This window comes from Calonectris borealis, chromosome 9, assembly GCF_964195595.1.
Source record: "Calonectris borealis chromosome 9, bCalBor7.hap1.2, whole genome shotgun sequence".
NCBI lineage: Eukaryota > Metazoa > Chordata > Aves > Procellariiformes > Procellariidae > Calonectris > Calonectris borealis.
The window spans coordinates 1,185,436-1,210,543 of record NC_134320.1 but is presented as its reverse complement, the minus strand read 5'-3'; the positions used below and the strand labels follow the sequence as shown (position 1 = coordinate 1,210,543).

At 53.1% G+C, this 25,108-nt stretch overlaps 1 long non-coding RNA gene across 2 annotated transcripts; it reads left to right on the top strand.

The window, feature by feature from the left end:
• Positions 1–505: 505 nt before the first annotated feature.
• Positions 506–23,118, top strand: LOC142085706 (uncharacterized). Of its 2 annotated transcripts, XR_012674788.1 has the most exons (5): positions 506–535; positions 13,979–14,106; positions 16,892–17,805; positions 18,387–20,778; positions 21,554–23,118. It is a non-coding gene; the product is annotated as an uncharacterized LOC142085706 (long non-coding RNA). The 2 variants fall into 2 exon arrangements; XR_012674787.1 differs by lacking the exon at positions 506–535 and having other exon boundaries at positions 13,319–14,106.
• The last annotated feature ends 1,990 nt before the right edge of the window (positions 23,119–25,108 follow it).

Below are 25,108 nucleotides of genomic sequence, written 5' to 3'. Positions count from 1 at the left end.
GTTGTGTGTCCTGGGAGGGGGGTGGCTTGTCCTGGGGCTTTCCCCTCAGAGGATTTCTGCTGTCAGGACAGGCTTGGAGCTACTTTATGAGCTGCTCCTTTGGGAAATCCACCCCAGGACGCTTCAGGCTTGCTGTGCCACTACCAGCAGCGAGGGCCACGCTGAGCATGTGCCGTGGGAAAGCAGTGCCCTGCAGCGGCTCACCACCGCCGTGCCGTGTAGAACAAAGCCCTTGTTCCCCGGCTGTGCCTGGGGCTGTGGGAAGGTGGTGCTCCCAGTGGTCCCTAAAGGTAAATGAGGGGGGAAAAGGCTGGAGAAGGTTCTTCTTTCTCCCACCCCCCCGGTGAAAGCACGTTGCCCAGCAAGGGGCACAGTGAGAAGGTGGCATGCACGGTCCCCACGTGTGAATCCTGCGGGGCTGATGGGAGGTGGTGCAAAGCGATGTCTCTTCTCCCTGACCCTGTGAATCCTCTGCAGGATTTGGCTGTTGGGTATCCCACCCACCCCGGGATTTACTTCATCAAGGATCTTCAGGGTAAGTTATTTTGCAATTGAGCCATGCAAAGCGGTCAAATGAGTTGTAAATACTTTTTTGCTCACGTGTGGGAGCTTGGTTTCACCCCCAAGGAAATCCAGAATTTTCCAAGCCCTTTGACTGCACTTTGGGGAGGGCAGCAGGCAGGAGCAGGGGACGCCCAAGTCATTGTGCACCTTGTGCACCCCGGGGGCCACGCAGGGCATGTCTTGTCCTGCTGGGCTGTGTCCTGGTCTTGCTGCAGAGGGTTTAGTGCCACCAAAGGCATGTGAACTTGCTTGACGTCTTCAAAATTTGCTTCCCCTTTGCAGTTTCTGCCAAGCAGCCGTCCCTTTGGGTGCCAGCCCTGCAAAGCCTCGCTGCCTCACTTGTTTAAACAAAGGCAGGTGGCTAACGCGGTCGGTGAAGGAAGCGCTAGCAATGTTTGGAGGTCAGCCTAAAGAAAATAAAGGGATGGGAGCTGTAACCTTTATGGTAAGGGCCTCCAGAAACAGAACAGTTTGTTCACTGAAACTTGGGCAGGTCCTGAAGAGAGGTCGGAGCAGCTGGCACACCTCCAGCGACCCACGGGACAGTTGCCCCACGCCCTGAGGATGGTGCCACATGCCCTGGCCAAACAAAGCACCACCTATGTGGCAGCATCTGAGATAACAGCCAGCACGAGGGCCATGTGGAGGTAGGAAGGCTTGCAGGCTGAAGGCACCTCATTTCTATGCTCCCAGGACCATCATGACCAGAAGCAAAGCTTGTTTTATGGCCCCAGCAGAGGTATGGGAGCCCCCAGAGACGATACCTGGCTTTGCTTCCTCAGCGTCCCCCAGGCTTGCAGCACAGCATTGGGTAACCTGACCCTGCTGCTGTGTCCAGGGCTGCTCCAGGACCATCAGGACCAGAGCAGTAAGGATGCAGCAGCACCTTCTGCATGTCGGGTCCTGGACCCTCTTGTACCTCTCTTCGCAGCAGGCTGAGAGCTGGGTGCAGTCCCCTACGCTGCAAATGCCATCTGAGAAACCTCTGCGAGAGAGGAGGGGGTGGTGGGACAAGCCCACGAGGAGACAGCAAGGAGCACGTGAAATGCTGTGCCCTCCCAGCATCTCCAAGCTGCCCCACGTCCCCCACCACACAGAGAGGTGGTCAGCTTTCCCTCTGGCCGGGGGATGCTCCCGCCCAGCAGCACTGAGGACAGTCAGATCTGGGCTAGGAAGAGCTGGCAGATGTCAACTGCATCGCTGGTCCGGGCCCAGGGACCTCCCCGATGCGTCAGGCAGTGTGACGCTGCGGAGGTGGGTAGCACGCGAGACGTGTACCGAGTGCCGTGCCCTCCTGGCGTCCCTGTGGGAGGGAGATGGGGCCCACGTGAGTGGGATGGTTTCACTCTGTGCTTAAGGATAAGGGAGAGCCGGAGAACATTCTCTGCGTTAAAGCGTTTGGCGACTGTTTCTTTTATTTGCTGACGAAGATAAGTCTAGCGTGAGCTCACCAGCGTGTAGACATTGCTGTGCACGTGGGGCTTTTACAACTGCACAGAGGACATCAGTCTGTTGCGCAACTCCTGGGTGAATGAAAACAGGCTGTATTCCTCTTTCCTTCATCCCTGTCTGCACCATTTAGAGGAAATGCTGATTTTTTTTTTTTTTTTTAATTTATTTATTTTTTGGCCGAAGTCAGTGTTAGCACAGACTTTCGGTTAAGATTTTCCTGGAAAGCTGTGCCATTGGAGGAGGAGGAGTGCCCAGTGAAGGCTTGGGCTCTGCACAGGTGCTTCAGAAGAGGCAGCAGTGGTATGTAGGGCTGGAGTAGGTCCATCTCTTGAGGCCGGCAGGAAAACTTCAGCCTAGAGGATGGAGGAAAACTTGGATAAGCACAAAACACTCGCAGATCTATTTTTTTAAAGATAGCAAACCCAGCGGGGAACACAGGAGGGAGGCGCGGAGTTGGACCTGGGAGAAATTCAGATAGCACGGAGGACACGTGGGGAGGGCTGGGGCGCAGCAAAGGTCCGACCGGAGCGACACGGCGTCAGGGTTTCAGTGGCTGGCTGCCACCTGCCTGCGCCGCGCCCCGGCGGTGTTTGCTGAAGCGCTGTGTCGGATGGGTCATCTGGTCCCTCCCCGCACCGTCGCTGTACAGGGAGGGATCTCTCCATCCAGGGTGCCGCGTGGGCACGAAAAGTCCTCTCGGCTGCAGTGGTGATGGTGGGAGATGGTCTCCTGGGGTGCTGAGGACCTTGCGATGACCTAAAGCCCAGCCAGGAGGGCAGAGCTGGGCTTTGCATGGTGGCTCTGTGGGCTCAGTGGGTCTTACTTGCAGCTCTGCCTTGGTGATGTGTTGGCATGTTCACTGCATCTTTCTTTGAAAAATCTGGGCTTCCGGTGGCAGCTAAAGCTGCTCTAGAGGTGTCGTGGTCTGCAGGCTTGGTGGTCCCACATCTTTTTTTGCTGCTACAGATCTGTTATTGGGTCCCCTACTTACAGCTCTGAGTTTTCTCACTTGTTGTGGCCAATTCTGGCAGCTGCACATCTTGCCGTGCTGCTGGTGGTGATGTCCTTACTGTGCATCTCATTGGTGGGCATCTGCTACTGGTGGACTAGAAGAAGATGCGTGGTGCTCCTTTGTGCTATATCTGTGGCTGGAGGAGGACCTGGCAGCTATAGCTGTGTTAGCAGCTCTGCTCCTCTGCTGTTGTCCTCCCCCCCACCCCTGCTTTGGTGGTGGCTGGCAGCCCTGGTGACTCTCCTGCAGAGAGGAGGAGGACCTGGCTGTTGACTCATGGCATTGTCCATCCCTGTTGCCATCCCACCTGCTGGGGGAAACCTGGTGGGACAGATCGGCTCTGACGCAATGTCGGTGGGACTGAGGCCCTGGGAGAGGAGCAGCACAGCACCACGTGGTTAAAGAAGCTGGGATTGAATATGGACATTTGAAGTTGGTTGTCTCAGCGAAGCCCTCAGGACATTCCTGGCACAGATTGGAAACATCTTGACCGAGAAGCACAGGACAAAAAACCATGGTGTCAAAACTGCCATCTTAATGATCTGCAGAACAATCTTGTTGGAGCCCTTTCTGCAGGGAGGGTGGTGACGGCCGCGGTGGGGGACTGGAGCTGGCAGAGGCTTGGCCATCTGCCTGCCTGTGCGCGCCGAGACGCCACAGGCCACCGCATGTGGGGGTGACAAAGGCAGCCTGACCTTGGTGCACACCGAGCCTGGTATGTCTGAGGTATGGCAGAGCTCCTTGCAAGGCCACCCATGTGTGAGTCACTCCAGCACCATCTCCGCTGAACGTTGACACTTGCAAAGCACGGATTCCTGATGAGGGGTCTGCCAGGACAGGTTGCAGAGGGCAAAAGCAGGGTTTTGGGTTTTTTGGTTTTTTTTTTTTCTTCTTGGTGGGGGTGATGTGAAGCATTTAAGGTGTCTCATCAGCCATGGGCAGATACTCCAAGCAGGTGGGTGAGATGTGGTGGTGGTTGTCTGGACTTTGGGTTGCTTGTTCCATCTGAGCATCTCTGGTCAGATCTTTCTCCTTGAGTGGTTGCCTTCAGCACAGCCCTTCCTAACATGAGTCATGCTGGATGCCCTCGCTTGATGAAAATAGAACAATGACCTCAAGGGTTTTCCTTTGAGAGTGTCTTGAGGGAGAACAAATGGGAAGGACTTGAACAGGCCATCTGCTCCCCTCCCATCCGGCTGTGCTGGGCCAGGCCCTGCGATAAGGTTGGGTGAAGGGCAAAGTGTGCCAGGAGGTCTGGCTTGAAGGGCGTGAGAAGGTGCGGCATGCAGGGTAGGGGCCTCTTGAATCCTACCAGACCAGGGACCAGTCTTAGGGAGCCGAAGTCAATGGAGCCCGTGAGAAACTGCTGTCCATCACAGCCTCCTGCCCTGGGCACCTCTACCTTCTGCTCTCGGTGGACCTCCCGCAGCCCACCCTGCCTGGGCTGTAGGGCAGGGACTCCAGCAAATGTGGCCAGTTTGCATTGGGCCTGATCTCTCCATACTTGTCCTGGCCCCTGGAGCTGGGGAAGGCAAGCCTGGGAGAGGGGGGCATCCTGAGACCCACAGATCAGCTGAGATGATTTGTGAAGAGCAGCGACCCACTGACTGATGGCTCCTCCAAGCTGGGTGCCTCGTTAAACCCCAGGGCGTGAGGGCACTGTGGTGCTCAGGGCTGCTTCTTTTGAAGGGCACGTCCTCCTTTCTAAGAGCTTGGGGGTCTTTGGGGAAGGATGCTCTGGGTTTGATCCAGCTGAGAGCTGCTATGGGCTCTGCCCCGCCTCGGGAAAGCGTGGGCCAACCTGCGTCACTCTACGGTATCACCATCATTAGTGGCAGGACCTCATCAAAGGGTGTTCTGTAACTCTATCCACGGGGAACCCTGACCAGCGCAAGCAAGGAGACACGGCAGCCTGGCTCTCCTGCTGCTGCCCCGGGGCCTGGGCGTTCCCAGCCTGGTGCAGAGGGAGGGGGCAGGACCTGGACACTGGCTGTCCATGTCCACGGGCACGCTGTGCTCTTGTCCCCAGGCAGTGATGTCTGTCTCACCTTTCCTTGTGCATCTGGTGAGACACAGCTCGTCCGGGGGCTCTTGCTGCTGGAGCAGGAGCAGGCGCAGCTCCTGTGCTGCAGACACACCAAGCTGGGAGATCTTCTCAGCAAGCAGGGCATGAGCCCAGCAGGATTTGTAGTTCATGCTGGAACTGTCAAATCCTTGTGTGTTTATATCTCTGGGCGTTGTAGATCGTATTTGTTTAACCTCAGGTGCTCTCCTGGGTTTGCTTGTTTGGTTAGGAGTTAAGGTTGGGAGGAAGGCTGGTGCTCTGCTCTTTGGTTTGGGTTCAGCTTTGGTTACGGGGACGTTTCTACCTGTCCTCTGTCCCAGCCACCGAGGTCTCCCAGCCAGCTCCAGGTCAAACCCAGCCTGGGAGCTGAGTGGTGAGGAAAGGAGTTACCATAGGCAGCGCCGGGTGACCTGACTGTGGTTCTCCCGCCTTTGTTTTGGCAAAAGGCAGGCCCTGGCAGCCCTGCCCGCGGCGGGGCTCCTCGTGCCAGCAGTGGGAACGGGAGGGTTAGCGTGCAAAGCAGGACCACGGGATGGTCAAGCATGACGACGAGGAGCCGCTGCCGTCCCGTTTTCAAGGCTCCAGCCGCTCCCCAAAGCCGGTGCCAGCCTGGCCACATTCTGCACCTTCCCTGATGCCCAGGCTCTTGCTGCGTGTTGGGACCGCAGGTCCTGCAGACGAGCCTCCGCCCCGGGAGAAGCCCTGGTCCGGACCCCCGGGGCTGAACCTCTTGAGGTCTGGGCGCAGCGAGGACTTGGCTTGAGCTGAGCTGCGCCTCTGCAAGAGGCAGCACGTCACCGCCTCTGTCCCCGCGCTGGGCAGAAGAGGGAGGGATCGCACCCCAGGCCTGTTCCCGGCAGCGTACATCTCTTGGCATGCAGGCTAACCTTTTACGTGGGCTGGAGCCATCAGCAGCCGGGGCTCTGCCTCCTCCCAGCCCTGCGCAGGGCAGGGGTGCCCTCGCCCCGGGGGGGTCCTGCTGGGCATGCAGAGGGGGACTGCCGAGCCCCGTCGGCTGCCTGGGCATGACTTGGCCCCCGCCGGGGATCAGGTTAGGTCTTGTGTCCAGGTGCAGGCAGCCCGGTTGATGCAATGTGCCTGTTCCTGCTCGGCGGGGAATGTTGCTCACCTGCCCGGGGAGGCACACGCGCTCGCATGGCTTGGCACTGCCTGCCAAGCCCTAATCTCCATTGTTTGACAGCTGGCGCTCTGCTGACGTCAATCCCATGGCTCAGGGGGCTTTTGGGGGAGGAAAGGGCAAGTCTCCGCATACGTGTGCTTGCAGGCTTAGCAGAAAAACATCGCGCTGAAACCACAGAGGGAGAGGGGAGAGGAGGAGAATAAAGCGGAGGGGGGCGCAGCCCTGAGGGATGCCGCTCCTCTGCGGCACGGCCCAGCCCCGGGAGCTGCTGGCTGACTCACACCTGGGTCTACCTGGACGGGCAGCATCCCTGAAGGGGGGAAAAATGCCACCTTATGCATCCAGCTTGCTGCGAAGCACTGCTCAGCTCCCCTCCCCTGCCTGTGCCGAGGGTCCGTATGTGCCCCGTAAGCATCTCGCCTGCCTTTCTGATACCGCTCCTATCTCCTCCAGCCAGCTGAGGCGGCTGACGTTGGCTGCTGGATGTTGTTTCTACTGCTGGGTGACTGCTGCTCTCCGCTCATTCTCATCTCAAGGCCTAGGGTAGAGGTGCAGTTTTATCCCTTTCTTTATTATATATCATTAAAGAAGCTGTTCAGCCCTGTCCGGATTGCTCCAGCTCTGGACATCACTGTCCTGCCTCGAGGGACCGTAGCGGGTTGCTCCCTCGAAGCTGTGCCCAGGTCGCTTTTCGCATTGGCCAACTTATGCTCAGCTCTGCTGCTTTTCTCCCGGAGGATAAGTTATAGGAGCAACAGCCCACGTCTCCTGTGGACTGATCCCTCCTCCACGCATCAGCAGATGTAAAGGGTGATCCGCATTGCACTCACTGCTCTGAGGAAGGCTGAGTATCCGTTGTTGCTGCTTGCACGAATGGTCCAGGTCCAGCTCCTATGTGTCTGTCTTGCAAAGCCTTGCTTAGCTTTGGAGCCTGGAAAAGGCTCTCTGGGGAGCCTTGGCATGGAGACCATGGCTTCCAGGCTGAGCCACTGGCGCTTCTGCTTCCACTTGTGACCTTAACAACACATCCTGATGGCAATTGTTCTCTGAGCTGGAAATCCTGTCTGCTCTGCTGCGGGACTTGTGCTCCCAAGCAGCTTGAGGTCTTCGGTTAATGCAGTCAACCCTTCCCGCAAGGGAAATGACTCTCGCCCTGCTGCTCGGCGGCGGCCACCTCTCTGGCACAAGCTGCTCCACTCCCTGGGCTTGGCTGCTTGGCAGGACTAGCTTTAATGTCCTTAAATATTTTTCATCAAAAAAAAAAAAAAAAAGCAAACTGGGGAGTAAGGAGACAAAAGAAGAGGAAGCCAGGAGTTACCATAAGTAGCTTTGAAGGAATTTTTTTTTTCCTCTCCCGGCTTAGAAAGCAACTTGGTGGAAACTGTCCTGAAGCTCAACCTGGGTCGTACCTGGGAAGTGGAAACCCTGAAAGCCATTTCAGGTCTGTGATCAGAGCTGAAAGCCCACGGCAGGAGGGTCAAAGGACTCTGTAAATCTGCTGCTTTGACTTCTCAAACTAAGTTGCTTTCTTTTCTTTTGCCCCCCCCCACCCCTGGATAGTGCGAAAGCATGTAAGTGGCTATTGGAGCAAGTTACTTGATGTCTTGATTTGGGTTGCCTTTTCGTTATGTTTGCACCACTGGCATTGGTCTGTGTTCCTTCCTGACAACATATTTTTGAGGCCTGGGATGATATCCACCAGCAAGAGTTTTAGCAAAGCATTTGAGTTTTCAGATGTCCAGGAAAATATATTGACTATTTCTTGGTATGGAGGAGGGGAAATAACAGAGATTGTGCCATGGTGAGTTTTCCTGGAGAAAGCTGGATTCCTCGGTGTGATTAGTCAAATGCTATGATTCAGCCCTCCCCCAACAAATGAGGCATCCAGAAATATGCAGGGAGTTTCTTTTCCTTGAAATTCTGGTCCGGAGGGTACGTTTGGGCTGTATAACTCAAGTTTTTCTTCATAGACATAAAAACTGCACTTGATCACCAAAAAAACCTCCTTTGATCACTTTTCTTAAAATAGGGAGACATTAAGAAAAATAGCATGCGAGTTCGTAGCCCTGAGAAAGCCAGCATGAGCCCACAGCATCCTCTTCTGTATCGTGTTATCTTCTTGCCCAGCCCCTGCGCATCGTCTGGCAGCCCAGGGGTCAGTGGCAAAACCGATATTTTCTAGATAGTATTTGTCTGGATTTTTTTGAATAGATTGCTGAGGCTGGGTTCATGCCTCTCGTTCCCTGCCCACAAACAAGCAGCGGGGTGGTGGTTCCTGGCACGCTCCCGTTGTGCGTACACGAGGTGGGATAGCCCAGCAGGGTGAGTCCTGGAGATGCTATAGGATAAAGAACAGACATTCCCAGAGGACCCATTTCCAAACTGGTGTGGACATCACACCCGTTCCAAGGCTGTAGCCAGGGGTATGATGCTGCGTGTAGGACATGCTCCAGCTGCGCAGCCTAGGCTTTGGAGACCCATGACCATTCAGAAAGCAGTTTGATGAATATCTCAGCATCATTAACAAACTGGAAGAAATTACCACAAGTGTGCCAGCAGCTTCCCTAGAAACTAAACTGTGAAGGCTTATGGGAAGTTGTGTGCACACCTTTAGCAAGACAAAGCATAAGAGGAGAGGTGGTGTTTTGTTCAGAAATGTTAATAGAAGATGTTGCTTTCTTCTGCAGACCTGACCTCCCTGCTCTGATGACACTGGTATTGGTAAGTGCTGTGATTTTATCCATGATTTATAAAATTTGCACTCACCTGAAGCATCAGGGAAGCTGAAAGCAGAACTGAGCGATCACGTTGAAAAGATACGGCCAGCCTCACGCAGAGGAGTGAAGGGTGAGCATGGGATCAGATAGGTGTTTTCAAAAACACACAAGTAAGTGATCGGTTGGTCTGGCTTTTTTTTTTTTTACATCCTTTTTCCTGGACTTCAGGGCCAAGCTTGTGGTATTTGCATGCTTTGTCTTGGCCTGGCAATGACAGCTAGCTCCTCTTCTGGCTGCAACCTCCGTGTTACCCATGGGAGAACTGTAGAAGATCAGCCCAGGCCCTCCTGCCTGTCCCACCTTGTCCCATGCTCCTTTCCAAGGTGCTCCTCTTCACAGACAACCAGGGGCTGTGGTGCTCTTCCCTGGTCTTTCCCCAGCTCTAACGCTGCTGCCATTGCTTCTTCCTCTGTGAGCTTGTGTGGTCTTCTCTTGAATCCCTGTGAGCCCCGTTGTCCATTAAGAAGTGGGATCTGTGCTTCAGGTTTTCTTTTTGGCTCATCTTTTGAACCCCCCTTGAACGTTGCAGGGGGTAGGTTGCTGCTGGTGCAGCCAGGTTTGCAGAGGCTGAGGGGATCCTGGACTGTTCCTTCTCCAAAACACCCCCCAGCCTGGGCTTGGGCTGAGCCTACGCCTTCCCCAGGAGGGCTGCCAGTCTTGGCTTGATGATCGCGCCGGAGGGAGAATTCGCCCTCCCCTTGCTAGTTACAATGGTTGATCACATCCACTGTTGAATAGCGGGGTCTTATCAGGATTTGGCTTTCCCTCTGAGTCACAGTGGCAGATGCCATCTCCCTGGTGGCCAGGGACTGGTGGTCCCAAACCCCTCTTTGAAACGCTGGCTGCCCAAAAACTCTCTGAGATGCCCTCAGTTCTGCTTGCAGAGGAGCTCCCATTGCTTTGCTGGCCCTGGGAGCCGGGGAGTGTCTGGCTGAGAATGGGTGGCATTCGGGGTGCCAGCATGGAGGGTGCTTGCTAGGGCAGGCAAGCCGCTGGCCCCTGCAATGTGTGGTGGCTGGCCAAGCCCCACCTGCCTTGGAAGAAGCCTCCTCAAGGGGTCTGCAGCCAGTGTTCGTCAGCACAGCTGATGGAGGACCCCCAGCGAGGACCTGGTTCGTGCGGCTCGGGAGAGATGCTGTGCTGGGCTTGCGGGGAAGAGCTGGGTCCCTGTTTGTAAAACCAGTTCCATTTAGGAGAGCTTGTTCCTAACAGCTGAGGTGTGGTGGAAAAATGTTCTGCTTTGCCAGCTGCTAACAAATGCCCAGTTGGCCATGGGGGTTAGGACCCACAGATTTACCGGGTACCTGGGGCAGATCTCCACTGGGAATAAGACGCCGTTTTTGCTTAAGGGCTGCTTAGAGTCCAGTGGTGAGCAGAGGTGATGGGCAGAGCCCGAGAGGAGGTTTGGCTTGGCTATTCCCGCAAGAGCTCCCTTACCTTTCAAGGAAACGGTCCGGAGAAGGGACTGAAAGCCTTTGACCCTCAGATGGAAGTTGTTGGTTTTTGTAATGGTGTTAGAAACCTGATTATTTTTGTCACTTTCACCCAATTTTAACAGGGCTTTGTCAGAAGCAAGCCAGCGTGAAAATCTTGCCGAAGCTCATCCAGCAGTCGATAAGCGCAGATATCGACGAGTCAGGCAGCTGAAAGCCCTTTGAGCAGTAATTAGGGAGAGCAACCCGAGGAGGGACGGAGGCAGTGCACCAAGCTTGTTGGCTCCTTCCCCCTGCAGGCACACTTCGCTTTTTTGCTCCAAGCAACGGTCGAGAAAGACAAGGCTTCACACGTGGAGGTCTGTTGCAAAGCCTCCAGAGAACAGGCAAGGAGGAAACCACGGTGAATCGGCCATGGTTTGCATGGTTTCTATGGCCCAGAGAGGGGGTTGTGCCTGGGGTGAGATCAGATGGACAGGAGGAGGCAGTGGCTGCAAGGGCAGTGGGATGGAGGTGTGGGTGGCCTTGGAGGCAAGGGGACCTCTGGAGAAGGTGGGGCTGCAGCAGGTCCTGCCCCAAACCAGCCACGGGTGTGGGAGGGGTGGCAACTTTGGGCTTCTTTCGGTTAAAAATTGTATGTTTTCCATGGAAGGTGGATTGTGAAAAGCCTGAGATCTGAGAATCCATGGGTTTCGGTTCTGCTGCCACTCACTCCTGTCCTGGGGATCTCGCTAGACAAAGCCTGTCTGAGGTCAGGTTGCTCTCCGGTGCGCTCTGCCCACACGCTCCAGTAGTTTTGCAACATGCGGTTCCTTTTTCTCATTATTTGAGCTCCGGGAAGAGCACGGCTGGTGCCGAGAACCTAGCCCAGCCTTTCTGCTCATGGCTTCCTCAAGTTTTGGGCAGCCCTGGAGCGTGTGCAGGCAGTTTCCCCTCTCCTCTGCCTGAGCTGCCAAGCTTGCTCTTCCCATCTGGAACGTGGTTGTCCAGAGATCCCCTCGAATGAGTTGCAAAGAGCTCGGGGATAATTCAGCTCCCCAAAACTGAGTGGATGACCGAGGGAAGAGAGAAGCATCCCAAGGAGAGAGGTGAGGAGGATCTCCCCATTCTTTGCTGCCTGGACCACCGAGCGTTGCCGGTCGCATGCTGCATGTCCCTGCTCCCAAGCCGGGCATCACAGGGGCAGAGCTGCAGGATAGCGGAGGAGGAAAGTAATGTATATAAACACAGATTCACTGGAAACCAGGCTTCTTAATCTTCCTAATAACTAATAGCTTATCTCGATGCTCGTCCGTTTCTCCAAACCATGGGTTGACAGCTCCCTGGCCATTTGCTTCTGAGAAATGGCCTTCCCCGTAAACTGAAATCATCCGATAAAACTTGCTGATTTAGTCAAAATGACTCCATTGCGGCTTGTTGTTTGCATGCCTGCATGGTTTTGGAGTTGTTCTAGCAGAGAATGTGTCTTGGGAGGAATCAACTTATTCTAAAAATACTTCCCTTCACCCCCAAATCCAGCAGCTTTCAGGGAAAAAACAAAAGGTAGGGACGAAGCTGCACCCCTTACTCTACCCACCTCCCTGTGTATTTTCTAAGCCCATGAAACTGGGTGGGGAAGGGAGTTCCCTACCCCAAAAAATTCAGGGATCAGGTTGGTTGTGCAGACTCTTTGCCAACCTGATTTCCGTAGGCGGACGGTGCATGAAAAGCCTCGGTGAGAAGCTCTAGCCACCACAGTAACCGACATGAAAACCTGCTTCTGGAAAAAGTACTTTCTTCCTGCCTTTTAATAGCCAACTGCAGGGTGTTCCTGGTGGAGCACAAATATTTTCAACAGGCTAAATAATTATGTTTAATTAGTTTTCATTAAGGTGATGCCAATCCACCCCTCTATTTGGAAACTCGTTTAGCTTCTGAAATGGCTTGAAAACAAAGCAGCAGGGAAAATATCCTACTTGCACCGCACTCATTTCCATCCGCCACATAAAAGACGGGGACCACCAGACTCCCTGGGCTACACAGCGACTTCCCAGACTTGGCAAGAGAGGCTGGAGCGAGTTTAAAATAGTCTGTCTCAGTGATATATTTTCATTTTCCCTCCCAAAACAAAAAAATAATGCTGGGATTGCTTCCAGTCCCTCACTTCCCAGAGGCGGGAGCATCACAGCCCCAGTCCTTTGGGGGATGTCTTCTGGGCCGGGTTCCTGTGGTGGCCCGTGGCTGCCAGGGCTACCGCCGGTGGCAGAGGCGAGCCCAGAGCAGCAGGAGGGGAGGCAGCGTCTCCTCCCCTGCTAACGGCATGCAGGAATTTCTTATCGCATCCCTGGGCATCTTCCCGGCCCTGACCTGTTGGGTAAGCAGAGGAAGGATGGGGAGGTGACCTGCCCGCAGTCTGCGATGGGTGCCAGCACAGATAACAGCCTGGCATTAGCGGGTTTGCTGCTCTGGCAGGCAAGGCTGAAGCCGTACGTGAAATGAGCACTCCGAACAGCAGGGCGTGATTGCCTGGTGCGCAACGCTTAACCGAAAACACGGTGACATACCTATCGCTCCATCTCTACGTCAGGAGCGCACGCCCTTGTGCATCCCCTCTGCGTTCTCCGCTTCTCTGGGGTCGGACCAGCCGGATAGGATACGGGCAGGATCAGGCCAGACCGGGTCCAGGATCACGTTTCTGCGTGGGGCCAACACTGGGAGGCAACGCCACCGCTGACCAGCGCTGGGAGGCAGGACCAGAAAGCGCTGGAGCCCCGTGGTGCATAGGCGTGGGAGGTGCCCACACTGGTCACCCTGCTCACAGAAAGCCGCCGGGTGTCCTCTGGGGGACAGAGGGGTTTTCCCCTCTGCTATCTGTTACCCTGTCTGCACCGTCAAGCTGGCACGAACACGACTGTGGTGGTAGATCCTTGGTCTCTGCTTCTGGGTCATTAGTTTCCATCTCCATCCTCCCCCTTTGAGTCTGCAGCACTTGTTTCCAAATTATGTGCGTTCACATTAGTTTCCTTAAGTTCTGCCGTTTTTTGGTCTCGTTTCCACAATTTTCCATTGCGCTGGAGCCCAGCACATTCCCATTTAACTGGGGAGTTAAACTGGGGGGGGGGGCAAAATGATGCCTCTTCGGACATGTTTTTACCTGGGGATCTCTCTGCTGCAATCACTGACTTTAGTCACTGAAACTTTTCTCTGTTGATGAAACTTTTCAAGAAGCTTTAGTCCCGAGTGCTGAATCCTTACCGAGGAGCACCCTTCTCACAAGTGTTTATTGTACACATGTATTGGTGGGAGAAAATAAAACCCAACACCCAGATGCATACCTCCAGCTGTGTTAACCAACCTGGCAGCGTACAGCCACCTCTTCATCTGGTCCCGGTCCAAGCCCTGTCAGCGATAAGGGGAAATTCCCCAGTCAGACAAACAGAGGAAACCATACCAGCATTCCAGTCAGTCTTTCCAAAATATTTTTTGATGAAGGGCACACGCCTTCTGTTTGAGCCCGACGAGTGTCCTGTTTACCTTTCTTCTTGGACTCCACAGGCTGCAGGAGAAAATGGCAGACGTCCCGGCATCACCTGGCCCGAGGAAAAGGGGAATTACTCTGGGAAGGCTTGGAGTAAGACCCTGTCCTGGCACTTTGCTGAGCCAAGAAGATGCCAGCAGCACAGGTGAGGCTTCCTGGGATGGGTGTTGCAAAAGAGGGTAAGAAACATCTGAGACTTGGCACTGTGTGGTGGGGAAGGCTCCACTGGAATGAGCTACAGCTCTTCTTTCCCTCTTTTCACCCCATATATGTCAGGTTTACTCTGAGTCGTAAGAAGATGCTGCTTCTGTGAATAGTAGTGTTGTCTAGTAAGTGGAAAGGGACTCCGTGCTGCAGAGGGAAATGTTGGCATGGGGAACCCATCAGAGATACCTTGTGCTCCTGGCCGGTATGGCAGGAGCAGGAGAGGGGGGCTGGATTTGCCAGGGTACGTTGTTGTGCAATGAATGAGAAACTGATTGTAAAAGGACCTTACCGTGTACAAATACTGAGTATGTTAAATCAAACTGCACCCCAGGTCTTATGTCTGCGCTGTCCATGTGCGATGCCCAGCAGCGCTTGCTAGGTCAAGCTGGCAACCGAGGCACAGCATCCTGCGCGCTCCTTAATCTGTCTGCAGCAACCCCAGGAAGCTGTAGCTGCATCAAACGCTCCCTATTCAGCATCTTCAGACTTCAGTCCCAAAGATGGTTGGAACAGCCCATGCTCCAGTGCGACCCCAGCCCAACAAGGTTGTCCTTTCCCTGCAGGAGAGCCCTGCCATGCCCAGGAGCAGGGAGGTGGCCACGGGCTCCTGGAGGGGAACGACCCACACAGGTGCAGGTGGGAGAAATGCAGCCCCCAGCTCTCACGGCTGGTGCCCAGGAGATGCCTTCCTCACCACAGGCACAATGAGGGGCACGACCCGCTGCCCTCTGCAGGAGATTTGGGTGCAGAAGCTGAGATTCCCATGGGTGGTCCCTCCAGGAGAGAGGTTGGCTGTCACTCAGCCCCGGGCAAGTGGCTTAGCCTCTTATCTCCGGCGATGGAGGGCTGCGCTGCAGCACGAGGAGTCCCGGGCCGGCTTCCAGCTGGGGATGCAAACAGCAGGCTGTTGACAGAACGATTTCTCCCGTTTTGGTGCTGCCAGGGCTGGCTCCAGGGGCGCAGGCTGGAGGAGGCAGGGAAAGGCTGTGGGCTTGTTGCTTGGGGAGCAAAGTCCTCTGCAAGAAGGGGAAGGCAGCCTGAACCTCTGCCCTTTCAACACCCCTTGTGCTGATGACCCGTGAGGAGGATGCCCAGTTTCTTATATCAGGGATATAATACGTATTTTCCCAAACATCTGTCTCTGGGCCGTTAGGCGGCAGACCGGGGCACACCGCTGCCCCATGACCGCAGGAAAACCCAGCCACTTTGTCCATCTGGATGGCACCATCTGCAGTGCAGGGAACCATCGCAGATGCTTATTCAATAGGTTGTGTTCACACCAGGCCGTAACCTTCCTCCTCTTTCTTCCAGATAGAATGAACTGCTAAAGCCTCTCTAGTTTCCACTTATCCCCAGCTTTGTATTGCACCCTTGGTGTCTCCTCTGAGAGTTTTCCTGGCTGACAGGACAAGTCAACAACCAGACTGGTTGATGTGCCCGTCCTTGAGTCTTCCCCCACCTCTTGGAGGGGCAGGGCACTGAATCCTAACCAAAGACCGTGCCTCCCAGCCTGGTTCAGGCTTTGGGCGACAGTCCTTTCGCGTCCCGCAGCTCTTCGCAGCGTGGCCTCTGCACCTGCCTCTGCTTGGGGTCTCCACCAGCCCTGAAGGCCATTGCTCTTCTGCTGGGTGGGATCAGGATCTCACACTGGCACCCAGAGCATCGCAGGGATGGAGGCAGGCACAGCGGGTGTGGGGTTTCGCAGCAGCCCAGGGTTGAGTCAGGATTAGTGCTGACCGTCTGGCTCCATCGCTGTCCTGAAAAATCCCAGAGAGCCTTTGACAGGCGGTGGGGATGATGAAGGCTGGAGAGGAGCTGCTGGTTTTAGTGGCATCGCCTGCATGGCCCTGCTCTCCTCCCTCGCAGGCAGGACTGGAGAAGTGCTTGGGACCCAGCTGGACCCAGCACGCACCAGTGGGATGGGACCGTGTGTGTGGTGGCTGGCTGATGCTCCGCAGACCAGAAACAGCAGGCTTCTCTTTCAGCAGGGACATTAATCTGAGGATGTGCTCCCCGCCAGCAGCCTCTGCAGGAGTTAATTTTTCTTAATTTGGGTGAGTTAGGAACCCAATTCCCACTGCTCGGATGGACCGAGCGAGATGTGCGCTGCTGTTCATGGAAGCAGAGGGGGACTGGCTTAGTCTTAATTCCTCGTGGCATCTTCCCCTCCCACCACTGCTGCTTCATTTGTGCCCAGACTGAGTCTGAGTTGGCGTTGTTCATCTGAGAGCAGATCTCCTGGTGGGACCGGAAAAGGAGATGGGTCTCCAGGTGCCTTTGGCCTTTTCTTGGCATCCGGAGCCGTCAAAGAGGGCAGCTTGGGTCCCTGGAAGACCCCAAATGCAAGGGCCTCTGGGGATGGGAGGAGGTAGCCTCCCAGCCTGAGTCATGCAAGAGAGGAACTGTTACTGGGCTCCACCTATTCCAGCTATGTTACAACCCCTGCCTCGCTTGCTCTAGCAGGGGAGACGGCTCAGGCCCAGAGATACCGCCTATAAGCAATGAATCAGTCATTGTCCAGAGAGTCTCCACGGGACAGACATCATAATATCTTCTTTCCTTGGCTGTCTTCTTAGCAACTGCATCCTACAGCTGGCCTGGCTTCTCCTCCTGCTTTGTTTGCTTCCTCCTGGCCGTGGAGCGCTGTCGCTGGAAGGGGAAGTGTCGACGGTGCCTCTTGGTCTATCCTACCTAAATTTAAACCACTATTTTTGTCTTTGCAGTCTCATTGTGTCCTGTTTTAAATTAGGAATAAAAAAGTCACGTGAGAAAAGCTGTTGTCCGATGTTTGGTGCCGTGGTGAGACGAGCCATGGCGTGATGAAGACCGTGTGCCAAGAACAGCCCCAACCCGCCATCGGTCATGGTCTCTGCGAGGGACAGGTTTTTGTTTCCTACAGCAGTTCCCCAAAGGAGCAAGGGGGAGGCAGGAGCGGGGTGGGGTGACCCGTTTCTCTTCCCCGTTGAATGTTTCCAGTCAAGAGGCTCTTTCAGAAGCGTGCTGGCGCACAGATAACACGGATGCGTTTCAGGAAGCGATTCCCAGAACCGGCTTGACATTTCTCATTGGTGTGACCTGGACCAACGGCTGTCCTTGCAAAAGACAGAAAAGCGAAACCAGGGGTCAAACAACAGGAACAGTCATTGAGGAAACGATCTCTCGCTGAAACTAATGAACTTGCAAGGATAACATGCCGTTCGGTGTGAGTCAGAGCTTTTCCTTTCGCGGTGCTGAGGAGAGCATGAGGGTGTGGGGTTTCTGGTATCTCATGGGCGTCATGGAGGAGGGGGTCTGGGCCAAATGGGATGAGGACTTTGGTGGTTCCTCACCAAAAGGAGAACAGCACTTGGGAAGGAATGGCTTGACAACCCCCACTAACATCGTCCCAAAGGCTGTTTGCGGAGGGCTCAACTGACCCCAGAAAGTGCGTTGGTGTCCATGCAGATTTCCATCATTCTTACCAGGCATTGACCAACCCTGCCAGATGAAGCTACTCCTTCTTAACACCAGCTCCACGAGGAAATCTGAAGAAAGAAGGGAGTTGTAGAAGGACTGTGCAACCCTAAATGCCGCCTTGTGCAGGCCTTGGCCTCTGCCATCCCACCCATATGGAAGTGGTGCGTGGTCCTCCCTTCAGGTGAGGAGCTCAAGGGAATTTCTTCTCTAAAGAACAGCATCTCCTGTACCTCTCCTTTTGCTTAGGGTGCAGGGAAACTATTTAAAATGCCACTTCCAAGGGAAAACGGGTAGCTTGCTCCCTGAGCTGTCGGCTCACTCTTGAAATGATTGACTTCGGGGATCTTCAGTAGACCAACATTGACCACATTCTTTTTACGTTGGAGCGTATCTCCCTTTATGGTTCCTCAAGCTCTCGGCTCTGTGTTGGGGTGTCAAAGAGAGCTGGAGGGGGGTCTCTGTGCAGCCAACCAGTATGGCTCCTCTTAGTGGGATCTCAACCATGCCTTTTGCTCTGGGATTCAAACGTAATGGCAGGTCCTTTACCTAATGTTCAGCCACAGCCGTCAGACACAGACTAGGAACACAATGTTCCTGATTCAAAACAATGAATTTTTAAGGTGAGAAAATTCAGCCCCATCAGGAACACGGCATCTGTCTTGGTCAAAAGAGTTCTTTTAGGTAGGAGTGGACCATCATGGCTGTCAGAACAATTTACTGATTTCCCCATTAAAAAAAAAAAAAAAATTGTCTCGTTTTTAGGGTGAAGTTAAGCAGCCACGGCAGAGGCATATCTGGCTGAGAAGTCAATCAGTCATCTGATGGGATCGCTCTGAAGCAAGCACCAGTGAAGTGTGAAGGCATGCTGCGAGGATCATCAGAGCTGACAGCTCCTCAGCAGATATATTTATTTCTTGATGCTCTGCTTCCTTGTTTGTATGCCAATCAAAGATCGTTACTCTTCTCGGAGTAGCTATAAATAGTCAGGTTTCTCTGCTGACGTTAAATCTAAGCTTGCCTGGTAGTGCTGAAATCCGTGAGGTGGAAGACCGTGTTGGCTGGACTTGGTCCAAGGATGCAGTGGGTGAGTCGCTCCCTCTGCCAGCCCCGCCGCAGCAGAGACGGTGGTCCACGAGGCACGGGGCGGTCCGGGAGCAAAAGCATTTTCTCCCTCAGGCTGTTCTCGGAGGGATGTAAGAGCGTGACCGCGCTCACCGCAACCGGCGTGGTTTTCAGGGAGGACTCGGGGCAGCTGCTTCTCAGAGGTGCCGAGAACTTCAGATGCTGGCCAAAACCTTGGTCACGCGGTTAGAAAAGGAAAACGAAAGCAGGAAAAGAAACCCTGCTGTGTCTTAAATCTGTGGTTCTTCATGAGTGCTCTGGGGACAGCAGCACACCAAGGCTCGAGGTCCACCGCTCCTGCAAACCCCAGCTCTGATCCTCTCTCCGTGGGGTCACACCGTGCTCGGAGCACTGTATCCTGCCATCGATCTTCACTTAGAGCATCCAGATCAAGAGAAGTGGACACTCAAGGGAGGAAAGTACTGGCTGTGTGAACAGGCTGGTTTTGAACCTGTAGCAGTAGATCCCAAGCACCTCCCCAGCTTGGGAACCCCTTGGTTTGTCCTCACAAAATAAAGGAGAACAGGAAAGAAAGGATCCTGTTTCCAACCTGTTTGACTGTGAAAGCTTTTTTTCATCTTGTATTTAAAAAAAAAAAAAAAAAAAGAAAAAAAGGGCACATTTTGTTTCAAACCCAAAGCTTTTCACGTTCATTTAGAATGTGGAAAAAAAAAAAGACATTTTAGAATCATCAACTCATTTTGAAAGGAAACAGTGGCAGTTTACTTTGCTCTGAAATGATTGTTTAGGAATGTGAGTTAATCCCCTAGTACTAAAAAAGTCATGATCTAAAGGAAATGTTTTGAAAGTGTGAAAGGGAAATGTTGCAGCCAACCTGAGCTTGAAACTTTTCTCTGTTGATGAAGCTTTTCAAGAATAGGGCTTTTTGTCTGGATTTGAGATGGGAGTGGTTTGAGGTTTAAGTTTTCCAGGTACAAGAAATCTGAGACGACAACAAAGCAGGACTCAGATTTCTGAATTATTATCTTTTACTTCCCCCCACACACTTCTTTATGGAAAACTGACGGGATTTTTGACTTCTCTTCTTTCCAGTGCTCCTCTGGCACCTGGACAAAAATTTGAACAGTTTCTTTTCGCCTTTAGCAGCCTTACACCAGTGCCCCTGGACGCAGCTCTCGTTGGGACTTGCTCCCACCCTCCCCGCCTCCAGCAGCCCATGGAGGAGATGCAAAGAGGCAGCGTCCTCCACTCAGGTAGAAATCCAGAGTTTTAAAAGCCATTCCCAGGCCTGCTGTTTACCTGTTTTATGAATCGAGAGGTCTTGTCGCATTTTAGTACCTAGTTTTTTCTTGCTTTTAGCCCATTTAGATTATAGGTGGATGATTTATTTGTTTGCCTCCCCTCAAGGTCTTACGGCTCCTCTCATAATTCGCTCACGCAGACTAAAACGGATCTCACTGGATGTCTTGCCCCTCCATTTTTGCTATTAAAAAGGGTGTTTTCGTGAGCTGTGCCTGTGGTGACTACTCGTGTTGCTCTCTGTCACCCTGGACGCGATGGCTGGATGGCTCTCCATCCCTCTTGGACCACGTGTGCGTGTGCTGTCTCCTTGGGTCCCTCCCGCTGAAGTGGGAGCGGCCAGAGGAGGATGGAAACTGTGATGGGATGATTCCCGTGTGCATCAGCAGAAACAAAATGTCATTTCCATTGGAAAATATTTCAAGGTGTTTCAGCCTTTCAAGATGAAACAAAATCTTTCCTTGCAAAATGTCAGTTCCAGCCATTGTTCCAGTTCGACTTGCCTGTTCCAAGGAAAACAAATACATTTTGACTTGAAATGGCTGATGCTGATACCAGCTCAAAATCAGCCCTTCCCTACCGCACATTCAGAGTTAGAAGAGGATCTTGTCTGATCAAACACTTTGCTGTTTTTATTCCAGCTTCTCCAAACAGAAAGTTTCCAGCACTTTTTGTACAACGGACATCGCGGCTTTCCATCCTGCCCTGGGTGACGCCCGAGTCCTCTTCTCAGGCTGCAGCCTGAGATGGAGCCAGAGCTGCCAGCAGCAAGGTATGGCCAAGCCCTCACCTTAATTTTGGGCTTCTAGCTGCTAAATATCAATGCTGGAGCAAACCCCATGGGAAGAGGCACCCTGCAAAGGTATTTTGCATGGGGACGTGAAAAGCATGCGGCAGCGTCTCTCCTGGGAAAGCCTCTCTGGAGGAGGAGGAGCAGGAGGGGAATGAGGAGATCTGAACTGCTTTGGGCACGCAAAAATGGTTCTGTCAAAACCAATTTCCAGTAGAGCTCTACAAAACACATATCAGCAGGGGTCGGTGGCTGCCAAATCTCAGCCTCTTACTCACAACCGCCTCTGCCTCACGTCCAGCATGAGGAGAACAGGTTTTATTGGTTTGTTTTTGGTTTGCTGCTTACTGAAATTCAGGCTGTTTTATTTAGTGGGTTGACCCTTACACAGTGACAGCCAAACCACATGCGCACGCTCTCACAGTATCAGGGAAATTTGGAAGATTTCAAACCAAACAAGGAGTTTTTATGAAACTTCCAAGTAGCTGGAAAAAAAAAATAATTAGATGATTATGCAACTTTGGCACTTTTGTTGCCATCATCATTAAATAAGTCAATATATAGTATAATGAAAATATTTTGCTGCGTATTAGTGGAGACTGAATCATTTTCATTGCAAACACATAACTCTTATTCCATATTTAACGGTGCCCAGAGCTTCAGGACTTGCAGTTGTATGAGTACAGTCTTGTGGAATGAGATGTGCTGAATTCACTCTCTTTTATCCTCCTCTTATTGAATTTAACCTTTTTTCCAGAGGGAAGCGGACAAGCGTTCAAACTTTGTGGTTTAACTGTCCTTACCACAACTTCAGGAGGGATTAAATCGGAGCCACGACCGCCGCACGTTTGGACTAGCTCCTTTCACGTAATGGGGTAATATTCATTAAAGCTTTTGTCTACTTTACTTTGTTTTTTAATTTCCGTTTGAGTGGTGGCTGCCAGAGCACACTGAGGTCTTTTAGAGGTGGCAGAACAGCTAAATAAAATCATTTCCAAGATAAAAGGTCAATATACCTGACAAGCGTCAGCTCTCGAGGAGGTGAAGATTTCCGGTGGGATATGACAGATGTGGGCACATGGGTCTCCCCATCTCCGAAACCATGAAGACCACCTCAGCCCTTCTGCCCCTCCGTGGGGCTTTTGTGGAGACTCTGTAGTCGTGTTGATCCCTTCTCTGTCAGAGAGCAGAGACTCACCCCCCGGAGTAAGATAAGAGGGTGCCGCATCACTCACGGTACAGAAGGAGGTGGCTGAAACGTGAGCTCTCCATCAGCGCTTTTCCTGGAGAGGCCGGCGTTTCTGGATGGCACCCAGCAGAGAGCAGTTGTTGAGGCGGGTGATGCTGAGATGTCACCTCCTCCTCCCCTCTGCTGGGATGTGCCACCTGCCAGCAGCCAGGGCCTTGGGATATCCTTCTGGATAGGAGCCTCCTTGAGCTGCTCAGCGTCTGATTCGGTCACACATCTTCCCCTCACCCCGTAGGACGGCATCTCTCTAGACCGGCTACCCGGGGTTTAACAACATACCTACAAGCAGCAGCAGGTTTTGGTGCTGCTGGATGCAGACTTTTTGGTGTGAAATAACAGAATTGCCCTGCAACCAATTGCAAGGCACAGGAGAGCCTGGAAAAGTCTGTCTCTCCTGGGTATGTAGCTCCACGGAGGAATCAGGGTTAAGGAATTTGACAAAAATATTTGACACTCTACCTTTCTAGGCTGCAGAAGTCTTGCTTAGGGGCACTGTTCCTGAAATATTTACCGACTAAAGTTTATTGGCAGTGGGCAGAGTTAAATTAGACTGTCTCATCATGATCACTTGAAGCAATTTCAAGGAAATGCAATCCTGCTTTGAATGGCACAGTCAGATCCTTGTCTGCCTCATTTAATTGCTTTTACTACAGGATACTGATGCTTTAGATTGCAAATCCTTCGAGGCAAGGACTGTCTCTTTGTTCTGGGTTTGCAGAACACATCCTGCAGCGAAGGCCAGGGCTCTGGCCCGACTACAAACATCTGGTTATTTTGAATACTGTACTCAGAGAGTGCCAGGAGGGCTTTACAGTGGTGGCTGGAGCGTGTGAGGGCTGCGGGGTCCTTGCTGGCACAGCCCCGCTGGGTGCTGACCCCTGGCACCCGTGTTGCACCGAGTGATGCACATCATCTTCCATCCCTGCCATTGCTCTTGTTTATGGTGGGGCAGCATTTTTTTGTGCATGCAAATGTCATGCAAATGACTAGCTGGGGAGGGTGTGGAATAAATAATCTTAATTCCAATCTCCCACCTCCTCCTTTTACCAACCATCAGAGTTTCTTCTCTGGAACCTGCTGAGCAAAAGGCCCCAAACGTGACACCTGGGGGCTGGCATCTCCCAAAGCTGTTAGAGAGAAAGGAGAGATGGAAAGGGTATTATGAAGAAAGCAGAGTTGGCTGGTCCAGCGGCGACCCGCCAAAATAATCCACACATCGGGTCATCTCCAGTTTAACTGAAGAGCCTTTGGTATATTACGGCAGGGATTCAATTGATGGTGAGACTCAAGTGGCCTAATTATAAACAAGACTTACTTAAAACAGAAAAGGCAGAGGAAAAGAAAGTGGCTGTTTCAGAGATGTGACATAAAGCACTACCAGGGCTCATTTAAAAGCATTTCCTCCACTCCCCTGTTCACTTATAGCACTCCTAAAAGCGGAGGAGCTTTCTGCTTTCTTCTCGGCTCTTCTTAAAGACTCAGCCTGCCAAAATCACAGCCTCCTAGTTTCCAGGCTCTGCAATCGCCCTCACGGTGCAACTGCAGCCCTGCAAAGCTTGCCTTCCCATTTATTCCTCCAGAATGCACCTTCTCCTGCCATTGCCCTGCAAGAGGTTTGATTGACTGGGTTTGCGTATGGGAGGGAGAGCGCAGTAGAGTTGCTTAACGTATTTATTAGTCAGCAGAGCAGACAAATATCCTCTGCTTCAGGTTAGCTGGTTGTGGGCAGCCAACCATGGGAGGGATGGTTTAATGCTGACACGCACATCTGCCATCATCTTCAGTGTAAACTACCTGCTCTCCCATCCCGCCTTGACCTCGCTCCTGATCTCTGGGCATGGCTGGCTTCCCCGCGGGGCTGGTGGTGGCCTCAGCCCCCACGTCCCGCTTTGGGGCTCGGCTGTTGCTTGTCCCAAAAGCTCCTCTGTACGTGCCTCTCTGCTGTGGGGGCCGTGGTGCCCCCTCCCCGAGGGCTGGACCACCTCCTTGGGTGCCGGTAAACCACCTTCCCCTCACTCTCCATCCCCAGGAGCAGGTCGGGCTGTGAGCCAGCCAAGCCTGTTCTTCAGGTATGGCTGTGTACCTCCCTCTGACCAGTATTTCTGCTCCAGATCAAATACACGTTGCTGGTAAATTAAACCCAGCCTGTCATGGTCTGTAATTGCAACCACAGGCATTGGCAGGAACCGCTGGTGCACGCTGCCCGCCCCATCGCCTTTGGTCCTCGTCCCCCGCTGTGCCACACCACCAGCCCTGGAGAATAAATGGGGTTTCCAGGGGGTGGGTTTGGCGTGCTGGTCTGCAACCCCAGGGACTGGCTCTGGTAACGCAGCGGGGGGGGATTTTAATTTGCATTCCCAGAGCAATGTTTGTACTTGCAAGTCTGAAACCCTCCAGGAGCCCCAGGGGCTTCATGTTTGCTTCCAGAGAGGCTTGTGCTGTCCTGGTACTGGTGTGCAGCAAGTAAATTGGGGGTCACGCAGCTCCGGGAAGTTTGTTTTTAAGCTGTGCGAGGTTCCCGAGTAAACACAGGGATCACCTTTCACTCCCTTCCTAATCCTGCTTGCGACAGCACCACCCACAAAGCAGGACACCCAGCACATCTCGGGTGATAACCTCTAGGGCTGCTCGTTTTATGAGCTCTGATCCTGCTTTTGTTCTTCCTCTCTCTTGCAGAGCCTCCCCAGGTCTTCCCAACGCGATGTCTCTCTCTAAAGGTCTGTCCATCCTCACATCTCCTCCCATGGCTGATGTATGTGGTAGGATCTTCATCGCTGCTATGTCTGAAAAGACCAGAAGTTCACTTGGATCACATCTCACTCCCTTCTTCTGCTGAGCCAGCGGGTCCTGAGGTCCAGTGCCTTCTCCAGCTTCTAGTTTTATCCAGCCATAGAGCATTTCCCAGGCTGGGGGATGCATACAGGATTGCTATGGGCTTCCCTGTTATTGCTGGATCACATGAAGCCACCAAAGAGTTTGGAAGGCAGCTGAGTCTTCTGGATCTGCACCTTTGGATCTGGGGAAATAAATGCTGACCTAGCAGGAACCAGGTTCCTTGGGATC